Raw genomic sequence first — 16,933 nt, 5'->3', positions numbered from 1 at the left:
TTAAGTTTTTTATTAAATTTTGGACATATTTCAGGTAGTCATGCCTAAGAATTACAGCCTACAATCTAAAATAAATTTCCATGCATAAAATTTTTTTGTTTTTTTTTTTGCATGGAAGTACGGAAAGACCTAGAACACCCGGTGTTCGTGTACGCATCCCTCGACAATTCCTGATGTCAGTACATACGCCCATCAACAGGGGTCGTAGCGGGAAATTCAAATATTTTGTATTGGATTCTATACAAAGTCCTGTATCCAATCCAATACAAAATAATACAAAATAGATTTATGTGGTTTTGTCTATAGGTATGTGTCGTTGGACTCTGTTTGAAAATTTACCACACTAGGGAGGTGTTTTAGAAAAATATATTACTATACAGTATACCGAAAAATAGAATTTTCAGTATTTTTTATGCATTTTTGTTTAAGCTGATTTTTGTGTTTTTTTATTTATATTTATTATTTGTTATTTTTTGTTTTTTACATAATTGTGTGTTTCAAACATTATTATATTCAGGATATCTACTAGACCTTTGTTCGGACATATTTCTGTAAGTTACAGGTCTACAATTTAAAAAAAAAAAATTCATGAAAAACTGTGTACCGCTTTTGGTACAGAAATCCAGACATCAGGGAAATGCCCAGGTGGTTAGGTAGCGCCAACATATTACGCAATGCTGTACATTAAATAGGGATAGGAAATGACAGATACAAACAATAACACAGGAAGAGAGGACCCTGCCCAGAAGATCTTACAATCTATATATCTCTTTACATTTGACCAGGCAAACCCCAACATTGGTTTGTATTCTGATAAATTGTTAAACTTTTTTTTGACAGGATCTTTGATTCATTTTCCATTATTAGGAATAGTGAGTTTCCAGTGTAATATACAACTTACATCTTCAAATTACCTTGAAAATGTATGTTAGGAATATCAACCATGTTAATTTAACTGCTTAGTGTTGCCTTCATACATCCCATATGACTACAGATTTCTAGCAGCAGCTAAATTTCTGATTTATTTAGTGTATTCTGGCAATGCAATGGCATTCCGCAGTGTAGCAGATGTTTCATCACTTTATTTGTTTTTCATGAATGTCATTGTTATATATAGTGTGCCTAGTAAGGTGTCTGCCACCAACTCTAAACCATAGACATACTGTTTTGCAGTGATAACCAACTCCCCCCCCCCCCCCCTTCCTAGTGTAGACCGTTTGGTTACTGATTTCTTGAGCTGTTTTTGATTAATGTCTGATGAAAATCTTATAACTGATTTGTCACCCTGATGCCTTCTGCCTCTGGCACAATGAGTATTTTTATTGCAGTGCACATTGAATTCAATTCTTTTCTTTGTTCGTGGTCTCTGAGGATTTACCGCCCACATTAACCACTTCAGTTTTTATAGGTCAGAAGGGGAGTAAAATCATATTTTAAAGAAGATCTTCCACCTCCAGTGTGAATTTCCCCCATAGTATAAATGATTTCTTATAAAGGATCTTATCTAGAGTTGTTCGAAGCTTTTACTTTTGTTCTTCTGTTATCAGGAGCTGAATATCTCTTTCAGATTTTTGGCACGGTGCACGATTTCTCACATGCACAATACAGGCCAAGTGCTTTTAGCTAGTGGCATTTTTTTTAACTATTTGCAGATGTTTTACAGTTTACTGGAAAACATTTCCTCACTAAGAACAGTAAAAAGTGTGTATAAATATGCATTTTTTATTATCTGGTGAAGTAATATGACCTTACCTAATTGATACAAAGCTATAATGTGGTATGTGAAATCTGCACAGAAAGTTCGAGGGTGCAGTTAGAAACGGTAGTGGGGGGTCACGAACAGTTTAAAGTAGAACTCTGGCCTTTCGTTTTAGAAAAAAATTAGCTGCAACACTTAAATAAAAGTGCATTTAGGCTCTTTTTTATCCCCCTGCAAAATTCCCACAAATACCTGTTTAGCCTGACAGTAAAATCCACCTAATGCAACTTTCTGTGATATGTGGCATTAATCCTTGCAGTACGGTGAGAGGATATGTTGCAGTATGTTGCAAGGGTTGCAGCTTTCAGTTTTATACCTCCCGCTGTAGACTGCACTGTTGGGAGGGGGGGGTTGACTTTGGCTTTTTTGATAGATTGCAATAACAATGTAACAGAACTCCTTAGTAATGGATGCTGCTGCTGCAGTCAAAAAGAAGCAGATTCCAACCATTGATATAGGGTGCCACTTGCCCATTTAAGGCCACACAAGTCTCTAGATTTTGGTAAAATGCACCTTTAAATAAAAATGTGGTCACCCCATGAACAAGTTTTCTTTGAAAACATTGGAAAGAAGATTCACTCAGCTGGCATGGCATACATTTTTAATACTGCGTGACTGATGATTTACAAAGGAGTAGATAATGACAATGTATTGTAGGACAGTGCAGTGTTAATGTTTGTGGCAAAGCTATTCTTCTCATGTGGATTTGCATATTTAATTTGTGATATCCTTGATGTAAAAAATAGAAACTATATATGAGTACAGATTGCTTCAGCTGAATAGATGCATACAATTCCTTGGTGAATTCCTTGGCACCAGCTGTATGCTTTCTCTGTAGGTGCCCAGGACAGTTTCTAGTGGTTTGTTAGGATTAGCTTTTGTGTGACAGTGAAGAGGGGATGTCTGGCTGAGCTATTACTAATCCTGAAAGAGGATGAGGGTGAACTGTGCAGCGAGTGACAGCAGCAACATTGAGAAAAATGAGTTTAGAGAAAGAAGCATGTGGAGAATTCAACAGAGACGTGAGGTGTGATTCCAAACTAAGAGGAAATGTAAGAAGCAAGAGGTTACAGTCTGTAAACTTATGTGGATTTCTGAATGTGTCTGAGGTCTGAATTGAATGTTCTTTGTATAATACTTATTTGGTGTTAAATAAAGAAACATGACTGTTACCAAATCCCAGTTGTGGTTTTATGTCAATCACAGAAAACGGGGGCCACACAAAATGCAGAATATAATTGTGGTTTTTTTTTTACTTGCTTCAAGTTTTTTCAGCTTTGCCCATATATAAAGGTAAATGCCTCACCACCAGACCCAAGCATTATACTCCAATAAATTTGCTGCACCCAGGGACCTAATCATAGAACCTCAGGGGAAAGCAGCGATGCCCCTAGGGCTTCAACCTACAGATGGTAAAAAATGCCTAGAGCCCATTAGACGTAGCACCGTTTTTTACTTTACCCAGTTGTGTCTTACTAATTTGATTGCTGCCACATAATTACAATAAGTCTGAGAATACAAATATTTTATTCATTTTATAATAGTAAAATTTAGATTGAGCAGTCACATGAAAACAATGATATCTGTTTTCATGTTATCTGTTAGCCATTTTATTTTGTGCATCAGATTTCATCTGACGATACCTATCTCATCATTTCCAGCATGTATTCATCTGTGTTCTTAGATTACACAAATATCTTACTCATATCAAAACAAATGTATCATATTTCATTCAAGAAAGCAAAGTGAACAAAAACTACTGTTATTTAGCAGAAGAATGATAATTGTAAATGTGGACAAAAAACTGTAATAGCCATAGCATTACAGTAAAATCAGGAAAAAAGGCAAACCTGGGGATGTAACTGCCCCAAGCCTATATAGTTGGATTAATATGTCAAATGTTGAAAAGGGTAATCTGTCAAAATTTAAAAAGGAACACCATCTATTGGTGAGTTCATCCATCTTCAGTACCAGTTCTTCTATTGCATTCAGAAAGCACATACTGCCTGGAAAACATCTATCCCCTCACCTAACCTTCGTACAAATATCTATTATAGCCTTACCTATAGTTTTACTGATGAAAGAAGGAAAATGTTACATTAGCATTCAGGGTGGTTTGGCAACACTTTTTTTTATTTTTATTACAGAAAATTTATATTTTAAAAAGTGGGTTTATTAAATAAAATGTTCAGTAGGAGATACTAGTTGACTGCAGTTTGTCTGAATACCTTAAATAAAAATTACGAACTGTGAGAAGAAATGTACAATATTGATTGTTGCGGTATTTACTTAAAAGTCAAAGATACTATAATACATTTCTAATGTTTAGTCTCATTGGCTTCTTGACAGTAGAGGTAGCAGACTGTGTGACAAACAATATAATAGTTTTCAATAGCAGCAGAACGGTACAGCGTATATCCACAGGGGTGACACAGGTTTTTTTTTTTTAAGGGAAACTCACTCCGGGCCCAGAGGAAACTTATTTTTTATGCTAAGAGGGCCATGGTCACATTTGGCAACCCAGGTGATATCACTATATAATATTCAGAGAGAATTTCTTAGCATTGCTCAGTAGCATCCTCAAACTTCCAGGGCAAAAGTTGAATTTGACTGGGGGTTAAGAAAAAACTTAATAATTGTATTTCATTTACACCAGGCTTTTTGTATAAAAGAGGCAGCAATGACCCTGCAGTAGGTATTCTCCCATACCAAGCAGGAACAACATATACTTGAATATAAATCGTTCTGCATATAATACAATTGATGAAAGGCCAGTACCCTAAGTAACATAAATATAAGTTACTGAAATAACTGTGCCGAGCCTTTATATTGTAAACAGCAGCCGTCCAAAAAGCTGCCACCAGCTCCTCCTGCTATTGTTTATACACCAGTACAACATACTTGATTAATTTCTTACTCCTGTACTCCTCAATTATCGAATGTGTACATCATCATAATATCACTCTCTTAAGAACATTGCTCACTTTATGTATACAAGCTTCATATCCTGCTAGGAGTTAACCCTACCAAAGATACAGATATCTTTCGCCAATAGTTCTGTTAGGTTCCATATGGAACACATCTCAGAATACCCCCAATTCCTATGTTTTTGACGTAAGAAATGAATACTCAATAAGTTACACTAACCATTATACCGTCCAATGCTTATCCAACCTACTTAACTGCTATCTAAAACTTTGGCCCTTGATGTGAGTTAAACGTCTGATTCTTTATCCTATCATTAGTACTTTCTACCGGGTCAATATATCAAAGTTTTCCTGTCCCCCGAGGAAGCCCATTAGGGCGAAACGCGTCGGGAGAGACCGTAATAACAGTACTAATTATTCTGACCTTTGAATCTAGTGTTGGATGAACATCCTTTCTTAAAACACATCAATATTTTACATTGCTAAGAGATTTTGTATTACATATAGTAAACACAAAAGGTTCTCTCTTATTGTGTTTGCATGATTCATTTATATTGTTATGTTTGTAGGATTATTTTATACGACTTAAATAAAGGATTTTATCTAGTTTTAATCAAGTTTGCCATAAAGAGACGCAAATTTTTTTATCCTTTTCCTGTTCTGAATATAAACCAAATTTCTTATTTTTACCTGAGAATATAGGAAACGGCTTTAACGAGAGTATAAACCTAGGCACAAAATGTGGGTATCACAGCTAACATTCAAAACATAAATCAGTGTGCTATTTTATTTTTTAAAAAAAGGTCTTTGTATATGGTTGTTGTCAGCAGTAAATGGGCTGCCATGTCCTAGTGTAAAATGTGTAAGAAACTCATGTCTTTGAGAACAAGAGTTTTTTGCACACTTTACGTGAGGACACAGGGCCATCTAGTGGTGTGACCTGAGTATAAACTGAAGTTATTTTTTTAATGGCATTTTGAGGACCAAAAAATAAAATTGTGGTTTATACTTGTCTATATAAGTATGTTCTAGGATCACTAGATTGATTAGAAAAGAGGGCCTGGTGCACTAGCATAGTATAGTTAAACATGGTGTAAAAAAACAGAGTACTGAGCAGGTTAGTTTTTCTGTACACATGTTAATGGTTCATCTTAAATTTTAAGTGGAGTTTACGTTTACTTGTGTTTGTAGGCCACCAAAAGCTGTCAACTGTGAGACATCGTTGGTCCAGAGGAAGGCAAAAAAAACCCTGGTACAATTGGCTTCAACAGGGGAAAAAAAATTCCTTTCTGATTCCATGAGGCAATCAGATGTTCCCTGGATCAACAGTCACTGTTATTTTTACTTTAAAGCCTTAATACCCAGTTATATTCTGTGCTTCCAGAAAAACATCCAGCTTTCTCTTAAAGCAATCTATAGTAGTTGCTGAAACTAATTCCTGAAGGAGGCGATTCCAAATTTTCACAGACCTTACAGTGAAGAATCCCTTCCTTATCCGGAGCTTAAGCTTCTTTTCCTTCAGACGCAAAGAGTGCCCTCTTGTTCTTTGTAATGATCTGAAAGTGAATGATGGGGAAGAGAGTTCTCTTTATGGACCAATTATATTTATACAGGGTGATCATATGCCCTCTTAAACGTCTCTTCTCAAGAGAGAATAGATTCAATTCAGCTAATCTCTTCTCGATTCCTTTTATTAGGTTAGTTGCCCTTCTCTGCACTCTCTCTAGTTTAACAATATCCTTTTTGTGAACTGGTGCCCAAAACTGGACTGCATATTCCAGATGTGGTCTGACCAATGCTTTGTACAGAGGCAGGATTATGTCTCCATCTCTGCAGTCTATTCCTCTTTTAATACAAGAAAGTACTTTGCTAGCTTTAGATATTGCAGCTTGGCATTGTATGCTGTTATTAAGTCTATGATCTACCAGAACCCCAGATCCTTTTCCATTTCTGACTCCCCCAAATGTATTCCCCTCCTTCTGCTGACTCCCCCAAATGTGTTTCTCCTGCTTAAGCCATTTGTGCATTTCAAACTACTTGCATAGGTATGTTTATAATGTCAAATGAACTATATTATACCAGGCAGATGGGGCGATGCAACTCACAGTGGCAAAAAGTGGGAATAGTTATATTACGCTTATTAGTAGAGGCTACTTAATTGAGTTTGAGATTATTCTATTGCAAAGATCCTCTCTAAACTCACTGAGTTTTGCTTTTGCATACAGTAGTTTAATTAGCACAATGGATATATTTGATTCCTTTGTCTGTGTGGATTACTTGGGTTGTTACCAACATCTGGCGGTAATTTCACGGCAAAAGCCCAAATAGAAATTTACTTACTGAGAAAAACGTTGACGTGTTCAATACTTATTTACACCGCTATATACAGTTGCCCCCCCGGTCGACCTGGCCTAATCCTGGCCGACAGGGGTCCGTAACCCGCGGCTCTGAAGCCACATGCAGGGGTAGGGGGACATTCTCTCCCGTCCGTATGCATGGCGGAGGAGAGGAATTTCCTTTCAGGGGCGTTCTGTCACCTCTGTATGCATTGCAGAGGAGAGGGATTTCCTTTCAGAGGTGTTCCCTCTCCTCTGTATGCATTGCGGAGGAAAGGGATTTCCCTTCAGGGGCATTCCTAGTAGGGGATGGAGCCATCAGCACGAGAGAGAGTCCGTCACTCGAGAGAGAGTCCGGCCTAATGTGCCTTCTTGACCTCCTTAAATGGCCTGATAGCCAAAAAAAAGTTTAGTGACCCCTGCCTTGGATGATACTGCCTGCTCCTCCAACAAGGCCATTTGTAAGACTTACCGTATTTTTCGGACTATAAGACGCACTTTTTCTTCCCCAAAACTGGGGGGGAAAAGTGGGTTCGTCTTATACACCGAATACATGTTAAATATAATTAAAAAAAATCATACTCACCCGATACCGCGATCCCGCGATGCTGCGTGCTTCTTCTCCTCGCTCTCCTCCCGGCTGCAGCGCGTGTCTCCTCCTCCTCCTCTGAGCGAGGAGAAGCCGGCACACGTGCCCTCGCGATCCGGTAAGCAGGCTGATCCAGCCTGCTTATGAGATCGCGGGGGCACGGGTGTCGGCTTCTCCTGGCTCTCCTCCTGGCTGCAGCGCGTGTCCCCTCCTCCTCTGAGCGAGGAGAAGCCGGCACACGTGCCCTCGCGATCCGGTAAGCAGGCTGATCCAGCCTGCTTATGAGATCGCGAGGGCACGGGTGCCGGCTTCTCCTGGCTCTCCTCCCAGCTGCAGCGCGTGTCTCCTCCTCCTCCTCTGAGCGAGGAGAAGCCGGCACACGTGCCCTCGCGATCCGGTAAGCAGGCTGGATCAGCCTGCTTATGGGATCGCTGGGGTATGCGTGTCGGCTTCTCCTCGCTCAGAGGAGGAGGAGACACGCGCTGCAGCCAGGAGGAGAGCGAGGAGAAGAAGAAGCCCACAGCATCGCGGGATCGCGGTATCGGGTATGATTTTTTGGCACAGGGTGATCAGAAGGGGATACATTGTGTCAATGTATCCCCTTCTAATCACTCTGTGTCAATGTATCCCCTTCTGATCACTCTGTGTCAGAGTGATTAGAAGGGGATACATTGACACAGAGTGATTAGAAGGCGATACATTGACACAGTGATTTTTTAGTATTTTTGTTCAGAATCTTTTTTTTCTAGGTTTTTCTCCTTTAAAATTGGGTGCGTCTTATAGGCCGGAGCGTCTTATAGTCCGAAAAATACGGTAATCTGAAGCTGCACCGTTGTCCACAATGAAGTCTTATGTAAAGCACATTTCACTTTGTACCTGTTAGTGTCTCTAAATGACCACTCCAAAGAACAGGGAATAATATACATTTCTCTTGTCCTTTCTCTTCATTAGTAGTAGTAGTAAGAACATGTATTTCCCTGTTTGTATTTTCTTCTCGTCTCTTTCACTGTAGTGTTTAAATCATTGAAAATGTTTTTTAAACCCTGTAGGCAGCATATTTCTTTTGTTATTTTATTCAAAAAATGTCAGTTTACATACCAATTTTGCCATTTCATTTAATGACTTGATACCAGAAAGGTCAGAAATATGTGGATTCCAGGCCCCAAAGGCACCCAAAAGGTTAACATGTCTAAAGCTGCAGTCTCTGGTAAATAATTAATTAGCAGACTGAGTCAATCACAACCCTGAGGCTGACCATTCATTGTACATTTTACTGACGATTGTGTTTTAATTGGTGACTTTTAATTAATCCATTCTACACTCCTACAAAGTTAGTATAACAGATGTGCCTGGGCTGCCTATGCTCCATCTATTTCAGATAATTTAAGGCTTTAAAGTTAGATTGACTATGATTGTGAAAAACAGTGAACTTCCCTTTATAAATTCTACATCGCCAAAGCTACTTGGTTGTTTGAGTTTTCTGTAAAGCCTCCTGCGCTTTGTGTAAAAAATCTATATATTTGCATTTAGAAATGCGTCCTTAATGTATTGAAAACAAATATGAAAAACTTTCCAGTATGCTTTCCTGTTTATTACAGAATGTATTTTTACATATTTTTGACTTTTGCAGACAGTATTTACACAATGGGTCTAATTTTTTCAAAGCTCTTTAATACTGGTAAAAAAAGACTATCACGAGAGAGCCTGGGTGATTCAACAAACCTTGAAATTTTTTTTTAAATAATTTCCCATTGTTTGGCACAGATTTTCAACCCTGGGCCAGATCCATTTCAGGTTTGTTTGACCACCCATGATAGTCTTTCTTCTTCAGTCTTGGAGACCTTTAATAAATCAGGCTCAATGGGAGGTGTAAATCTAAGTGATTTAAAATGTTACCAATGCTTTATTACAAACCATAAGACAGGTTTCCTAAATACTATACCATAATACGTCATATATATACTCAACCATTTCAATTTATCTTAAATTGTAAATTATTCTTGTTTTTATTTTTAATCTCAAAAGTATCATATTTCATTAGGTTTGTATGCTCTATTTCCACAGAAATAAAAAATATTCCAGATAAAGAAGTTTTGGTTTGGCTGAACTTTTTTTGTTTTTGGATCATTTATTTAGCTGTGAGCCTGGAATAATCCATTATTTCCAAAGAATAGAAACTGGTAAAGACTTTTTCCCCAACACAGCATTCTTCAGTGCCTTTTTTCATCAACCATGTTTTACTTTACTTTGCATCACTGCTCTCCACATTAACTTTTAACTAACTGGAGGAACACTTTGTAGCTTGAAAGCAATATTCAGTGAAACAAAATACATGAATTCACTTACGCTTTATAATTAGACCCCTTAAAGCAGACTGAAAGCAAACATTAACTGGCCTGCCTGAAGGATTTTGGGGTATTTTATTTCCATGGCAACAGCCAATGGAACCAGTTGTTGATTTCACTTGGGAACACATTTTTTGTTGAGTTAGATCTTAAACTTGATTTTTACTAATTTTTGGGTGGTGAATGTAGTTCAGGAAAAGAGAGAAAGAAAGTGGTTTGAGGCTCTGGGCAGTTCTTTAAAATAAATGCTCTCTGGCTATCACACATTTTGCTTACAGACACTCTGCTGTGCTGCTCTCTGCATTGGGTCCTGCTTTACTCCATTTCAAGATTTTGGGAAGGCATCATTCCTCCCCTCTAACTTACCTTACAAACTTCTGATGGATGAATATACCTTTTTTGGACCCAGCCAGATCAGGCATATATACTCCTATATTAGGTTTTACTTCAATTTTCACAATTGAAGTAAATCGCAATTTCCACAGCTGTGAATCCTACTCTTATACACCATTTTCTTCACCTTAACCATTCTGATCACTACTCTGGTGACAGATACGTGAATGCACACACAGACCGTTTAGTACGCTAAAATACCTATCCCTGAGGAAGTCCAGCATGGCAAAATGCGTCGGATTAGTGCGCAATACGATACAGTCACAAAAAACTTTTCATGTGACGTTAAAAACATTTTAATAGTTTGCTGAACTCCTGTCCTGTAAATGTCTAACAGGATAGTGGGAATAACTGTATCTTCATGTACTACGATTTGTTATCAATGTAAAAAAGTTTGAATACACGCATTTATTTTCAACAAACTACCCAGAGCCTCAAACCTCTTTCTTTCTCTCTTTTCCTCAACTACATTTACATGATACAGAGCCCAGTTTTTTGCTATCAGATTCAGTTTTTACGATACATTATAGGCTCCATTTTTGTCAAAAAACATACAAATTTTACATACAATGAAAAAATATTGAAATAATACCTTGAATGTACTGTTTATTTAAATTTCTTTTGTTCAAACAAAGGATTTACATGTTACTCTATGACATCTTTTTTTTTTACAGTAAAACATTTGAAAAATAAACGGGTAAGCGGTTAAAGTAAAAATTTACGCCGATAGCTTTTCCTGGAATGTTCAATGTTAGGACAATGCCAAATGCTCCAACAATAGTCTGCCATCATATGTACATCCTATCTACCCTGATACCATCCTTCCTTGACCTTCAATTCTTGGTGGAATCGTTCACCTTGCTTCCGGGAAGTTAGAAAGATGGATATGCAGAAAATGAACCTTGATGTTCATATTGCATCCAGGCATTTTGTAGCTCTCCAAGAGTTTCTGGACAATTTCTGTGTAATTATTTGCTCGTGTGTTTCCAAGAAAGACCTTGAGAATGGCTTTGAATGTAACCAAGCATTCTTTTCGACTTTTGACATTGTCCCGATGAAATGTTCATCTTTGATGAGCTGCCAAATCTGTGGACCTGTGGATCTGTGGAACACGGGCCTTTATTTTTTCAAATGACAGGCTAGGAAATTCCAAAATGAGGTACTTGAAACAGTCTCCTTCAGTTGGTAAAGCTTTACCGAACTGCTTCATCAGACCTAGTTTCATATGCAGAGGCAGGAATATAAGATTTCTTTCTATCAACAAGTGGCTCAAGTAGAATGTTCGGATCACCAGGTTTTAGGGCAGATCTTGGAGGCCAATTCCTTTATCCACCCAATGCTTCTCACAAGCTCTGCTGTCCCACATGCACGGATAACAGGGATACTTGGTGTATCCGCATTGCTGACCAAAAAGGAAGCATACCATTTTAATGTCAACACAGATGACCCAATTGTGTTGGTGATATTGCAACAACTCAATCACTGTCTTTATATCTGCATATTCTTTACAAAGAGAAACTGAATGGCTAATTGGGACTGACCCAGATATATTGAGTTCTGAAGCCTTCTTCAATAGTCCCAAATCATGTGCCAAATCACTCAACTTATGCTGATCAAATCCCTTACGAACGGAGTCCTCTTCAATTTCGAACTTTTAATCATTGTTTTTACCTAGTTCATCACCATAATCAAGTTCTTTAAGAGAGTGATTTGTAACGAAAACCGGCACTGGGATTTCATCTGAATGAGCCACTGGACGTATAGCCAATGGTAGACTAGGATACTCTGTTACATTTATTTTTCTTGTTATATCCTGAAGTTTTCGCTATTCAAAAGTGACAGTCACTAAAATCATCTCCTGGCTCTCGCCAAACCATAGGTTTACCAAATGGCATCTTATCACTTGTTCCCTTTGTCCACATCCGTAAACCCTCGACACACTGTTTGCACACCTTATGAGGGGCCCAAGACTTAACTTGATCCCAAGTTTAACTTAGAAATATGCCAAATAGGCTTGCTCTACAAATGTGCTGATGTTCGCCCATTGACTGGGAATGATGAAACTGCCACAGATATAACCAAATGAATTAGAGTTGTTTAGGCACTTACGACAAGAAACAGCAGAGCCAGACCTGATCTGAAAGAGAGGACGTACATGTGTAAATAGAAAAATAAATTTTGCTTATTCACTACGTAGCTCAGCAGCACAATCTCTGACCACAAATGAATAGCCTATACAAATCCACACTACAGTAATAGAAGAAAACTAACTGCACTTTCAGAATCAGCATACCTATTTTAGTGTAAATAAGCTTAAAAAAAGCTGAGGTTGTGGGTGATCTTTTAGCTCACAGTGGGGATTTTTTACAGTAACTCACACCATGCTGCCTAATATTATGTTGAGACAAATTCCTAATTGCATTTATTAAAATAATGTATGTGTTCCAACTTACATACAAATTCGACTTAAGATCAAACCTACAGTGCCTATCTCGTATGTAACCCGGGGGCTACCTGTAGTAGATAGTCGTGAAGTGAATTTTTGGACATGGTAGAAATCTCTTTCTGGTCACTTCACATTTCTTTCTGAAATAAGCTGCACCAGGAGCATTGGGTCATTTTACCCTTCAGCATAGATATTTACAAGAATGCTTTTCATGTTCAGTAGATACAAAGACATGCTCAACACAGTACCCTTTTATTAATATGAGCATCATTAACCTTGGTTCAGCTTATTTAATAGTTCTACTTTACTGGACTGGGAACACCAGCACATAGACCTGAGCCACAATCCCTAGGTGCTAGGTATAGCCACAGCTGTCATGGTAAAGGTTTATTATACATTGTCTTTTCCTTGTCATTTATTTTGTGATCAAAGCATGATTATAATTCTACCTTGTGCATGTACTGTATATATATACATATATATATATATATATATATATATATATATATATACATATCTCACGGTAAAGGTTTATTATACATTGTCTTTTCCTTGTCATTTATTTTGTGATCAAAGCATGATTATAATTCTACCTTATGCATGTACTGTATATATATATATATATATATATATATATATATATATATATATATATAGTCATATCTCACCTATAAGTGCATATCACCTATGCATAAATATTGACACTAGGTTTTTTTTTTTCCTTTGAGAACACCTGTGGGTCATTCTCTCTGTCCTGGGGTATTATCAACACATCAGATAAATTGTTGACAGACACTGGCTTCAGTGGTAATTGTTACCCTTTGAACTTGTTGGTATGGGCAGGATTGTAAAGAAATTGGAAATGTATAATTTTTATGTCTTGAATTTGTATATTTCAAGCAGAGGTTGATGCTTGTTAGGACAATCAGGTTGATGCCTGATCTGCCTAATACATTCAATGTTGTTTCATCATTACATCCCTCAGTGTTTAGAGGATTCCTAAATTAATAGGCAGCTGCAGTGTAATAGGGAAGAGAGTCTGTACATTTACTGCTTCTGCTTCATTACATTTCATAAAATGACCTTATTTTCAGTGAGGAACCACACAAGCAGATTCAGCTTTTCATAAATTTATACCTCTATGTAATTTTGCATTTTTGCTCTTATGATTTTTTATAGAACATTTTGACAGTATAATGAATTATATTTCCCAAAAGGGATGTCTTTGTAATATTTTAGTGTGACATCTTAAGTGGCCTGCACATTCGTCTAAATGTTTAGAAATTTTACTTGTTATTGGACATTAATAAATCATCCGAATTAAATGAAATGTGCTTACAGTGTCCCTAGATAGTAACAAGCCTTGGACAATCTGGAAGTGTCATAATTGCACTTGTACAAATAATTTGATTTCTTAATTTATATTTGCTTTTGGTGCTTTAGTACCATTTATTCAGTTTTTTCAGGCATAATGGGCCTGCTTTATTAAAGCTCTCCAAGACTGGAAAAGATAGATCATCTAATAGCAACTGATACGAACTAACAGCAAGTAATTTTAAAGAACTATATTCTAGGTTTACTGGATTACCCAAGTATTCCATAGATAGTCTCATCTTTAATAAACCAGGCCCCATGTATGAGGAGCCACAGAATATGACCATAAATGCAGTTCATCCTAGCGAGAAAGTGAACCTAATATGTTTTACTTATTATTCATCACCATGTTGCTCTTTAACCTAATCTAAAAAAGCTGAAAATATTACTTTTTAACTCCTCAGTGCCCTCTCTGGGGGTTGGTGATGTGACAAAGCAGTGCTGTGTGGTGTGTTCTGGGTTTAGAAATACTGAATGATTACCTTTGTTGAGAAGCCAATGAACAGTATTACTTGCACACTATTTTATGAATGCAATGACATGATACAATTTTATTGTATTATTAGTTGGGGCAGCTCTAGAAAAGTCTTGGAGCTGTGCGTGTGATGAGGTTATGAGTGAGGAAGTCATTAGTAGCCCCCCCGCCCAATTGGAGGGGTGAGAACATTAACAAATAGACCCCTAAAATGGTACCCTGTAAAAAAAAAATATAATAATAAAAAACCATGGGAACTAGAATTTGGCACTTATTTTTATGTTTCTGCTTTGCTCACCTTTGTGGCTGCACCATTGCTTATCAGTGTTGTAAATAAGAGGATCTTTTGCTTTATCTGGTCTTGATCTTTGGTTATTAAAGGTCACATAAATGAAAGGACAGACCGGATAAAATGTCCAGGCTATATAGTTATACCACAGCAAACTAAATTTATTTTTAGAACCAGCTCAGCTTTAAAGACAACGTGAACAGAAAATGGATTCTGGACTTCCATATGGAGTTAATATTTATCATTTTAATTACCTTCATATATTTTCAAATTGTAAATGTTGTATTACATTACAGATAGTCCCCCCCGGGTTACATATGAGATAGGGACTGTAGATTTGTTCTTAGGTTGAATTTGTATGTAAGTAGAAATAGGTACATTATTTTAATAAATGCAATTAGGACAGATGTTTGTCTCAACATATTATTAGGCAGTGTGGTGTCAGTTACTGTATAAAATCCTCACTGTGAGTTAATCACAAACAAAGCAAAAAAAAAAATCTTTACGGAGCCTAGACATTCATTTACTTCTGGAGCAAGCTGTGCTTTGATCTGCAGAAAGAAACAACTGCAGAGTTTGTCTTGGTCATTAAAGAGTTACAAGAAGCTACAGAAAGAGCTCACCCCCTAAGATCACCCAAAACCTCCACTGTGTTTAGCAAAAGATTTCTTCTGCAAATCATGCAAACCGCCTCCCTCCCCCCATCCAGCCTCCATCCTGTACACCAGTGAGCAGGTAAGCCCCATTCATATCTAAGAGGCGTCCTTATGTCGGATGTCTTTAACCCGAGGACCACCTGTATTTGCTTCTTGACCTGTATATAAACTGTACAAATGCATCTAATTAACCCATGGCAATAAACCACCCTGAAGATACACCCATTAACCTTCCCACCACTCTTGTTTATTTAGTTATATAGTTAAAACACACATATAAATAAATATTTCATTTTAACTCTCGCACAAACATGATTAAATTTATCTTATTTGTGTCACTGTTTTGTTTTTTTGTTTGTTTTTTATTACCCTTTGCAGATATAAAGGATATTCACTACCACAACCTATCAAAGGCTGGGTCTACATGAATGATTTTAAAAATGGAATTAAACCTTCCTACCACATTTATAGGCGTTTTTATGCACTTTTTCAAGCGTTTTAAAGCGCTAAAAAACTTTTATATACGCCTGTGACGCGGTTTACCGTGAATTGCTGCGATTTGCCGCGATTTTACATAAGCGTTTATAAAAGTTTTATTTTTAATCCTTTCAGGGAATGAGTACAGGGGTACATAAAACCCCTTACTCATTCCCTGAAAGGGTTAAAATACACACACACATTTAATAAAATAATTTAACAATAAAGCCTTGTCCTATATTTTACATATATTTTAACCCTTTGAGGGAATGAGTAAGGGGTTTTATGTACCCCTGTACTCATTCCCCAGGGTGGGGTGGTGGAGATCTGGGAGTCGCCTTTTTAAAGGGGGCTTCCAGAGTCCAAAGTCCAGCTAAAAACGTTTATAAAAGCCCCTATGGTTTTCAATGGAAGCTTTCATAAAAGCTTAAAAACGCTTGAAAAAGCCTCCATTGAGTTTTCCCGCGTTTATCCAGCGTTTTATTTTTTTAAACGATGCAAGCAATGTTTAGGATAAGGCTCAAAAATGTGCCTGAAGGAAACGTCCTGGTGTAGATTAGCCCATTGGAATGCATGGGGACTTCAAACATGGGATTTAAAAGCCTCAGGTTAAACGCTGGGGAAACAGTCCGTGTAGACTAAGCCAAATACAATCAATGCTAGATGGTTGTAAAAACACAATTTAGTCTAATTACATTTTTATAATTAATTTAACTTTTCTTCTTTAATTCATTTTAAATTTAGGTTGATTTAGTTTATTTTTAACTAGTATTTGAAAATGTGTTTGTATTCTTCTAATCCTCTCAACCATAGCACTCAGATGTGGTAGTGCTAAAGAGCTTCTGTGCTCCATTGTGTTAACAGAGC

The 16,933-nt window shown here is 37.3% G+C and overlaps 1 protein-coding gene and 1 long non-coding RNA gene across 2 annotated transcripts in view; one reads left to right on the top strand and one right to left on the bottom strand.

Annotated features, from left to right (window-relative positions):
* Nucleotides 1–15,015, bottom strand: part of LOC140342711 (uncharacterized) — a 54,197-nt gene extending 39,182 nt beyond the window's left edge. The window contains exon 1 of the long non-coding RNA XR_011923131.1: nt 14,943–15,015. This is a non-coding gene — a long non-coding RNA (uncharacterized lncRNA). The remainder of the gene's footprint in view (nt 1–14,942) is intronic.
* AVEN (apoptosis and caspase activation inhibitor) overlaps nt 1–16,933 on the top strand; it is a gene marked incomplete in the record, with an annotated part of 262,260 nt that overhangs the window by 156,574 nt on the left and 88,753 nt on the right.

The sequence above is a fragment of the Pyxicephalus adspersus genome, chromosome 12 (genome assembly GCF_032062135.1).
Source record: "Pyxicephalus adspersus chromosome 12, UCB_Pads_2.0, whole genome shotgun sequence".
In the NCBI taxonomy this organism is placed as follows: domain Eukaryota; kingdom Metazoa; phylum Chordata; class Amphibia; order Anura; family Pyxicephalidae; genus Pyxicephalus; species Pyxicephalus adspersus.
Note: the sequence above shows the minus strand (reverse complement) of the source record. Positions and strands in the feature narration are given on the sequence as shown.